Here is an 8,846-nt window from a genome sequence, read left to right as displayed (position 1 = left end):
CCAGGAAAGGATAATAAAAATATTGAATAATGAGAAGAGCATAATAGATCTGCATTGATAATGACAACAAATTGATTGCAGAAAGAATCCAAACATAATCGGATAAAATCCTGTGTATTATTGGAATATTCCAGTCTAATGTACTCAGATTCAAATCTATTGTTGGAACATTCCAGTGAACAAACAGGAAGAAAGCTAACGATCTGCATCCATGAACACTAATTAGCCACGAAACGACAAGACCAGCTATACTTAGTAGCCACACACTCAGATGAAAAACAACATGAGTTCGACTGTAACAACTATTATACGACAAGCCAAACAGATAACAGCCAGGAAATTCCTAGAGGCATGGCACTCATCCACAGATTCAATCAATTAGCACATCGACCTGGACCCAATATACCTCCACTGCAGCGGTCAGCTGGAACTGACTACTGGAAGCGGCAGGTACAAATCACTATAAATGCCGGAGGAAACATCACAGAAGCGCTTCATAGGAGGCTCCCAAGAACTGCGGATGTCACCTAGACAGGGGACGAAACGTCTGCAACACAAATTCCCAGCTCGGAGAAAAGAACCACAAAAAGTATGGTTCTTACTAACAAGTGTGAGGCTACTCCTGGTTTTAAGCGCTCTGTTATCAAATCCTTTCACAACCTTGAGACAGAACATTGGGACTGCTGCTCAGCAACAGGCCGAAGCAATTCTGTCCCTATGGGCGTCTTACAGAGGGAGAGGAGAAGGCCATTCAGCCCATATTAGCCTTTTGTCACTTGAACAGGTGGAAAGCTGGAATGTTGGCAAATTTTACCAAAAACATTCAGTCAAAACAAAGAGATGTGTCGCTGCAGCTCTACGAGGTGTTACTGAGAGGGCACTAGGAGGGATGGACGTCCATCAGATACAGTTTAACGGCTGCTCGTAATCCACAGGTTGCTGTGTCATTTAATGTCTCGGGTCTGTTACACGGGGACAGGAGGAGGCCATTCTCTAGCCTGTTACAGTGGAACAGGAAGAGTTTATTTAACATTTCAAGTCTGTTACGCAATAAATATCAGTTTTAAATTAGTTATAGAATAGGAAAGACCTGAAGTAAACATTAAAGTTCTAACTTTGAATTCGGTCATTTTTTAAAGTGTGAGGCGAGCCCTGTGAAAGGCTGATTGGAATACCCTATTCACAGGTAAATGGATGGTTGGAAAATGCAAAAGCCATCAAAACGTGGTTTCAGAGAGTCCAGAGCCAACGCGTTCCTATTAGTGAGATGGGCAAGGCTGGTGAGTGCAGGGGGTGCTGGATGGCAAGATATATTTATGCTCTCGTCAAGGTAAGGAGGGAGGAGCATGTAAGGTAAAAAGAGCTGAGATCGAGTGAATCCCGAGAGGAGTTTAAGGGCAGTAAGTGTAGAGCCAACAGGGAAATTAAGCCAGAAAAGTGTGGATATGAGAATACTTTAAAAATAGTGTGATGAGATATTGAAGAAATTCCACAATTCCTTTAGTGGCAAAAGATTAACTGGGGAGAGAATAGGGCCCCTTAAAGATCAGTAAAGCTACCTATGTGTGGAAGTGTAGGAGATGGGAGGGATACTAAACAAATATTTGTCCTCAGCATTGAATGTGGAGGAGGTTACAAGAGCGAGATAATGAAGAAATATATAGTGATATATTGAAAAGTGTCTATATTAAAACGAAGTGTTGGACATTTTAAAGCATATAAAGATGAACAATTCGCTAATGTGCTGTATCCCATAAGTTTGTGAGAAGCTAGGAAAGAGATTCCTCAGCATTTTTCTGATATATTTGTATCATTGATTTCCACAGGTAAGGTGCCAAAAGACTGGAGGGCTGCTAACATAGTGTCATTATTTAAGAAAGTATGGAAAAACCAGGTAACGATAGACCGGTGAACCTGACGTCAATGGCGACCAAATTGTTAGAGGGGATTTTGAGGGAAAGAATGTATATACATTTGGAAGGGTAAGGACTGAAGAGGACTTTGTACATTGGACACCACGTCTCTCTGACTCGGTGGATGTTTTGAGGAAGTGATGAAGATGATTGATGAAGGCAAGACAGTGGTTGTTGTCTTTATGGAATTCAGAAAGAAAACCAAAATGTTCTACATGGTAGACTGGTTAACAAGGTTAGACTGCTTGGGATCCAGGGAGAGCTCGTCATTTAGATCCAAAATTTTCTTAGAATATTAGAGACAGGGCGTGACAGTGGACATTTTTTCATTAAACTTGAAGACCTGTGACCAGTGGCGTGCCGCAAAGATCAATAGTGGGTCCACTGCCTTATGTCACTGATACAAATCATTTGCATTTGAGTATATGAAGTATGGTCAGTTCAGTTGTAGATAATTCCAAATGTGGTAGTGTAGTCGGAAGTGAAGAATGAACTCTTAGACTATAATGGGACTTTGCTCAGGTGAACCGAGCAGTGGTAGATTGAGTTTATTTGAGATAAATATGATGTATTGCATTTTGGCAAGACAAAACTGGGCAAGACATGTAGATAGGGTTCTGTCGAAAGGAGAACTCCATAGAAATTTTAGAATTCCTACAGTGATGAAACAGGCTTTTCGGCCCATCGAGGCCACACCGACCCTCTAAACAGTATCCCACTGGACAAACCTCTACCCTATCCCTCTGAGCCTGCATTCCCATGGCTAATCCACCTAGCCTACACATCCCTGGGTACTTTACTCAATTTAGCATGGCCAATCTACCCTTATCTGTATATATCTATACTGTCGTTTGAAAACATAACATCCGGAGGAAACTCATGCAGACATGGGGAGAATGTGCAAACCCTACACAGACAGTTATTCAAGGATGGAATTAAACCCTGTTCGCTGCCTTCTGAAGCAGCAATGCTAGCCACTGAACTACTGTGTCACCTTGTGGTGCAGGTTCTTGAAAGTGCCGTCACAGGTGGACAGCGCAGTGAAGAAGGCACTTGATGATCTTCCCTTTATTGATCCGTGCTTTGAGTCTAAACATTTACTCGACATGTTGCATCTGTACAGGACATTGGTTAGGCCACTTTTGTAATACTGCCTTTAATTCACTCTCTCTTCTGTCGGAAATATGTTGTCAAACTTGAAAGAGTACAGAAGAGATTGAAAAGGATGCTGCAGGTGTTGGAGAATTAGAGTGACAGTGAGAGTTTGAATAGGCTGGGGCTATTTTCAAGTGTTGAGGCTGAGGGGTGACCTTAAAGTGGTATATAAAATCATGAGGGGAATAGATAAGGTAAACAGTCAACGCCTTTTCCCAGAATAGGCGAGTCCAAAATTAGAAGACAAAGGTTGAAAGTGAGAGGGGAAGGTTTAAATCGGACATGAGGGACAACATTTTCACACATGTATGGATTGAACAGCCAAAGAAGTGGTGGAGGCAGGTACAGTTACGCCATTTAAAAGGCACTTGGATGGATACATGCATGGGAGGTATTTAGAGGGAGATGGGCCAAGTGCTGGCAAAGGGGACGAGATTTATTTAGGATATTTGGTCATGGACGACCGGACTGAAGGATCTTTTTTTCTGTGCTGTACATCTCTGAGACTCTATTGCCTCTTGAGTGTATAAAACAGGAACAGGAGGAGGCTATTCAGCTTCTGAATTCTGTCAGTCAGCTTGTTTGCTCAATTACTGACAGTAAAATACTAAAGTACATCATTCAAATTTTGATGGTGATTTACAGAAGCAGGAGAATGGCTTTTAGTCAAGACAAGCTGTAAGGAATGTAAAGAGGCCATTCAGTCCCTCAATTCCATTCCACAGGAGCAGCAGGTGAGCACAGAGCTATTGGAGCCTGTTACACAGGAACAGAAGGATGACTTCTATTTTCACAGACATGGTATCAGGAGGCAGTCATTCAACTGCTTGAGACTGGGACACAGGAACAGGAGGCAGTCACTCAACTGTTCGAAACTGGGTCACAGTGAAATCTGTAGGCTAGTGAGGCCCCAGGGTCCTGTTACGCAGGAGCAAGAGCAGATGCCTCATTCCCCACTAGTATGGGACACTGGGAGAGAGGGGCAGTTTGCTTGGAACAAACATAAATATATGAATAAGTTGCATTCGTGGTCCGCACAATCCTGCCCAACAATTCACTAAGACCACGGCTGATCTGATTGTGATTTCCTCATTCCATTTGTTGGTTATGTTGCCAACAGAGATGCTGTAACAACAGTCACCATGACTCATCCAGAGTGTCGGGTCTAAGGATGAGTCAGGATTTGAAGGGTCCAATCACAAGAATGAAAACACAAAAAAAAGATATTGCCAGATGTTTACTTCTCTCACATTCGCAATCAAACTCACATAACCAGCCCATCCATTACACATTCAGAAAGGAGCACTGTGTAGATCCGGTCCAGAGTAGAACTCTGTGCAGCCCACACCAATACTTGATCTATAATCCTGGGCTAAATGTCCAGCGTGGGGAGCTGTGCAGACGGCACTGGTTCATTCATATATAAACCCAGGCTGTTGCATTGTTCGGTAACACTGTGTTAGATCACTGCCCAGTGTGGGGAAACTTGCAGCCATTGCAGCTCCCATCCATTTACAGCTCCATATCACCACTGTGCCTTGACAAAGGGTGCTGCGGATGTGAAAATCACTGCGAGGGAGAGATGTAAATGGAAACAATTGAAAATACCAATAGTTCTGATTAAAGCGAGTATCACACAAGTATTTAAAGAAGAAATAATTGAGAAAATATCCAATGAGGTTTTGTGAATAGTGCAAGGAGGTTAGAGGGGGATGGTAATGTTATAGTGGTTAAACTATAAGCCTCCGAATCATCAATGGGAATTGGAGGAACAAATATACAGGGAGACTGGTGAGAATAGCAGTAACAATAGGATTGTCATAATAGGTGATTTAAATTTTCCTGACATAGACTGGGCCATCCAGATGGTTAAGAACTTCGATGGAAAGGAATTTCTTTGTTCATGAACGTTTCCCCATGCAATATATAGAAGGTCCTGCACAGGAAGGGACAAACTCGACCTACTGTTGGAAATTACGGATGGATAGGTGACGGTGGTAAAGTGGGGGAGTATTTTGGGAAAAGTGACTAGCGTTGTATTAATTTTAAAATAGTTATGGGAGGGACGAAATTGGTTCTAAATTGGGGCAAGGCATATTTTGTTGGAATTAGACAGGGCATTGCAGTGGTTAATTGGAGTAGTTTGTTTTCAGGTAAAAAGATGTTAGGCACGAGGGAGGGCTCTAAAAGTGAGCTAGCTCGAGTTCAAGGTTTACATGTTCCTGTGAGGGTGATGGGACAGTGAGGCTGGAAGAGAAAACCCTGGATAACAAGAGATATTGAGGCACTGGCCAGCAAAAAGGAGACGTGGCTCAGGTAAAGGCAGCTGGAATCAAGGGGATCCCTGGAGGTACACAGGGGATATTGGAGTTTAATGAAGAAAGAAATCAGGACGGCGAAAAGGGAGTATGAGATAGCCTTGGCTGAGATGATTAGGGTGAATCCAAATTCACTGTAGTAAATAAAAAGAACAACTAGAGAGAGAATAGGACGCCATAAAAACCAAAATGGGCCCGCATGTGTAAAATCTCAAGAGATGGTTGAGGTCATCAATTTCCCCTCTGTGTTTATCATGAAGAAAGACATAAAGACCTGTGACCTTTGGGAGGTTAGTTGTGATATCTTGGTACAGTCCATATCAGTTGGTACAGTTGTTGGACATATTAGAAATCACAAAGTCAGATAAATCTCTTGGTCCTGACTAGAATATCCAAGAGCACTGCAAAAGGTGAGAGAAGACAATTCAGGGCCAATGTCCCGGAAGATATAGATAACACCCAGTAATGGGGACAGTACCGACCCCTGAGGCACTCCACTAGTCACAGGCATCCAGTCAGACAAGCATACCTCGACCATAGCCATTTGCTTCATAATGTCAAACCAATTGTGTCGCCAAATTGTCAGTTTACCTTGGAGTCCATTCGATCTTACCTTCTAGAGTGGTATTCCATGTGGAAGCTTACCAAAGGCCTTAAAAATTATGTCCACTGCCCTGCCAACGTCAACGTTCCTGTTCAGTTCCTCAAAAAACGTCTCACAAAATTTGTAAGGCATGATCTGCCACGCACAAAGTGATACTGATTACTCCAAGTCAAACTCTGTCTTTCTGAATGCATGGAGTAGTCAGTATCACTTGGTAAGGCTGCAGTTGGAGTACTGTGTTCAGTTTTGTTCACTTGCCCTAGAAAGGATATTATTGAGCTAGATGGAATGTAGAAAAAAATTACAAAGATGTTTCCTGGGCTAAACGTTCTGCGTTATAGGGAGACGTTGGACAGGTTAGAACATATTTCTTTACAGCGTAGAAACTGAGGGGTTAATGTAGAAGTGTAGCTTTTATCAAATCTTGAGAGCCATGTATAGGGGTCAATATTCCAAATGTTTTTGCAAGATTAGGGGACAAAGGACTAGAGGACATCTGTTAATGTTTGCAGAGAACAAAAATAAAAAGGAACCTGAAGTTCAACGTTTTTACACAGACTGTGTTTTGCCTATGGACTGAGCTGCCAGTGGAAGTGGTTGAGATGGGTACAATGACAGCATTAAAAAGATATTTGGATAAATACATGGATAGGAAAGGAGCAAGGACAGGGAAATGGGGTGAGTGTGGATGTACATTTTGGTCGGCATGGACCAGCTGGGGCGAAAGGCCTGTTTCCATACAGTAGAAACGTATGACTGTAAATACGTGTGTTTCAGCATAGAGCCAGAGAAGAACAGAACTAAGAAAAAATGTCATGGAAAGATATGTTCTCAGTTTTCAGAATTCTGAAATAAAGACATTTCGATAGTATCATGCAAGACGGGTCAGTATTATGAAGAATTTTGGGTGAATGGAATAATGCTGTGAGTTCAGGCGATGGAGGGTTTTGAATGAGCATTTGTTCTGCAGCTTTGTAACTGGAGTGAGGACAACGGAGTCTTCGACTCATTGAACTGTATAAAACAGTAATTTGCCTCAGTGTCATTTTCATTTAGTGTGACAGAGGGATTGTCTGTACGAAGCTGAGCTAGTTTCCTGGTGCTATCTTATCGAACTCACCTCATTAAATACCACCCACCCCACCCGCCTCTCATTGAATGCCAGCCCGATTCTCCCACCCATCATGATTGGAGGTACTCACAGTCGCCCGAATGTCCCTAGATATTCCGTGTTCCCTGGCACTGGTGCCATCTTTAAATGGCCAAGGGGCACATGGCTGAGCTTTCTCAGTTTGGAGCTGCTCTATACAGTTTACCCCGAGCATGGCAGATAAGGGACAATTCTACCAGGGTTTTCTGATGGTGCATGGTGTGTATAGTGGATGGGCTAGTACAGAGGGGTCCATTCCCTTCCCAGAGGAGGCTATACCACCTGACCCACCGAGCATGGCCTGTGCTCACCACCCAGCTCAGTACAGTATTTGCGGCCTGAAGAAATGTCTAGCAACACAGGACAAGCATCAATAACCTTCCCCGCTCTGTCAGTGTAAGGGTCACCGTATTCTCTCTGCTCCCTCATACTCACTGTATATCTGTTATAGCACGAACAAGGCTCCACCACTCTCACTGCCGCACGCAGCAGCTTCACTCTCTCTCTCTCTTTCGCCTTTGCAATGTACCCCACACAGTTAGAGAATATTCCAGAGAATGCCAATTATGGAATGTTCCAGATAGTTTTCCAAATACTGCCCAGTTTCCGGAAAATGGCAGTGCCTCAGTGTGTAACACATAAAAGGAAGGAGTAGAGATGCACTTTTTTCCAAATCACTGACATTTCAAACTATGTTGAGGCCATTCAGTCCTTCAAACGTGCTCTAGCATTTAATAAGGTCCCGGCTGATTTGATGTTTTTCTCAGCTCCATTTTACATGAACTTTCAGCCATTCAACCCCCTGGGTTCCTGTCATTGTCCAGACGCCACGCAGGCACTTTTACCCCAGTTTTCTTCAAGCGCCTGTTTGAGGGCATTTCTCATGGAACAAACTCTCCTAACAGTTAATTCAATCAACTATGTGCTTCCATGCAACAGTCAGCATGCTTTACACAGACCAAACAAAAATCTACACATATTTTATGGTTATAGAATTCCAATCACACTTATCATGGATATTTCACCTGACTCAACTTAATGATATTAAACCAAAAACATCTTCTAAATACGTCTTGTTACAAAATACAATTTCGAGCAGAGAACGTTTTAACCCTCAGCCGTTATCTTGACAGATATCTGAATTGTATCATTTTCCTTGTTACAAATGTTTCTCTTGCCTTCTTTCTGTAACTCTTTCTGTGTGTAACAGTTACACAGTCTCCCACTCAGTTGGCTGGAGGGCAGGTTTGTGATGTAGAGGGAGGCTAAACACGCAGGTTCAGTTCCTCACACTGACAGCGGTAAACATGAAGGGGATGCTCTCTCAAACTCACCCCATCACCCGAGATGTGGTGACCCTCAGGATAAACCACCAACAGTGATCTCTCTAATGAGAGTTCTTTGGGACTCTATTCTATCAAAGTTAGCATTTTAATATTTTTAAAAATATCTTTACTGAAAAAGAGATTTTTAATATTATTATAAGCCAATAACAACACAACTCAAATAACTGATCAAAATTGCACCCATGTGCATGTACACACAAAACAACTTAAAAACACTAAACGGACAGAAGAAAAACAAAACACAACAAAAATAATGAATAAATAATGCAGCTCGGCGAAACAAAATGACAGCTCTCGTTCTTCAAGAGCATTTTTATGTTGATTATTCTTCATCTTTGGATATAAGATTCACAAGATAAT

The sequence above is a fragment of the Chiloscyllium punctatum genome, chromosome 21, assembly GCF_047496795.1.
Source record: "Chiloscyllium punctatum isolate Juve2018m chromosome 21, sChiPun1.3, whole genome shotgun sequence".
Lineage (NCBI taxonomy): Eukaryota > Metazoa > Chordata > Chondrichthyes > Orectolobiformes > Hemiscylliidae > Chiloscyllium > Chiloscyllium punctatum.
This window is presented reverse-complemented; position numbering follows the sequence as displayed.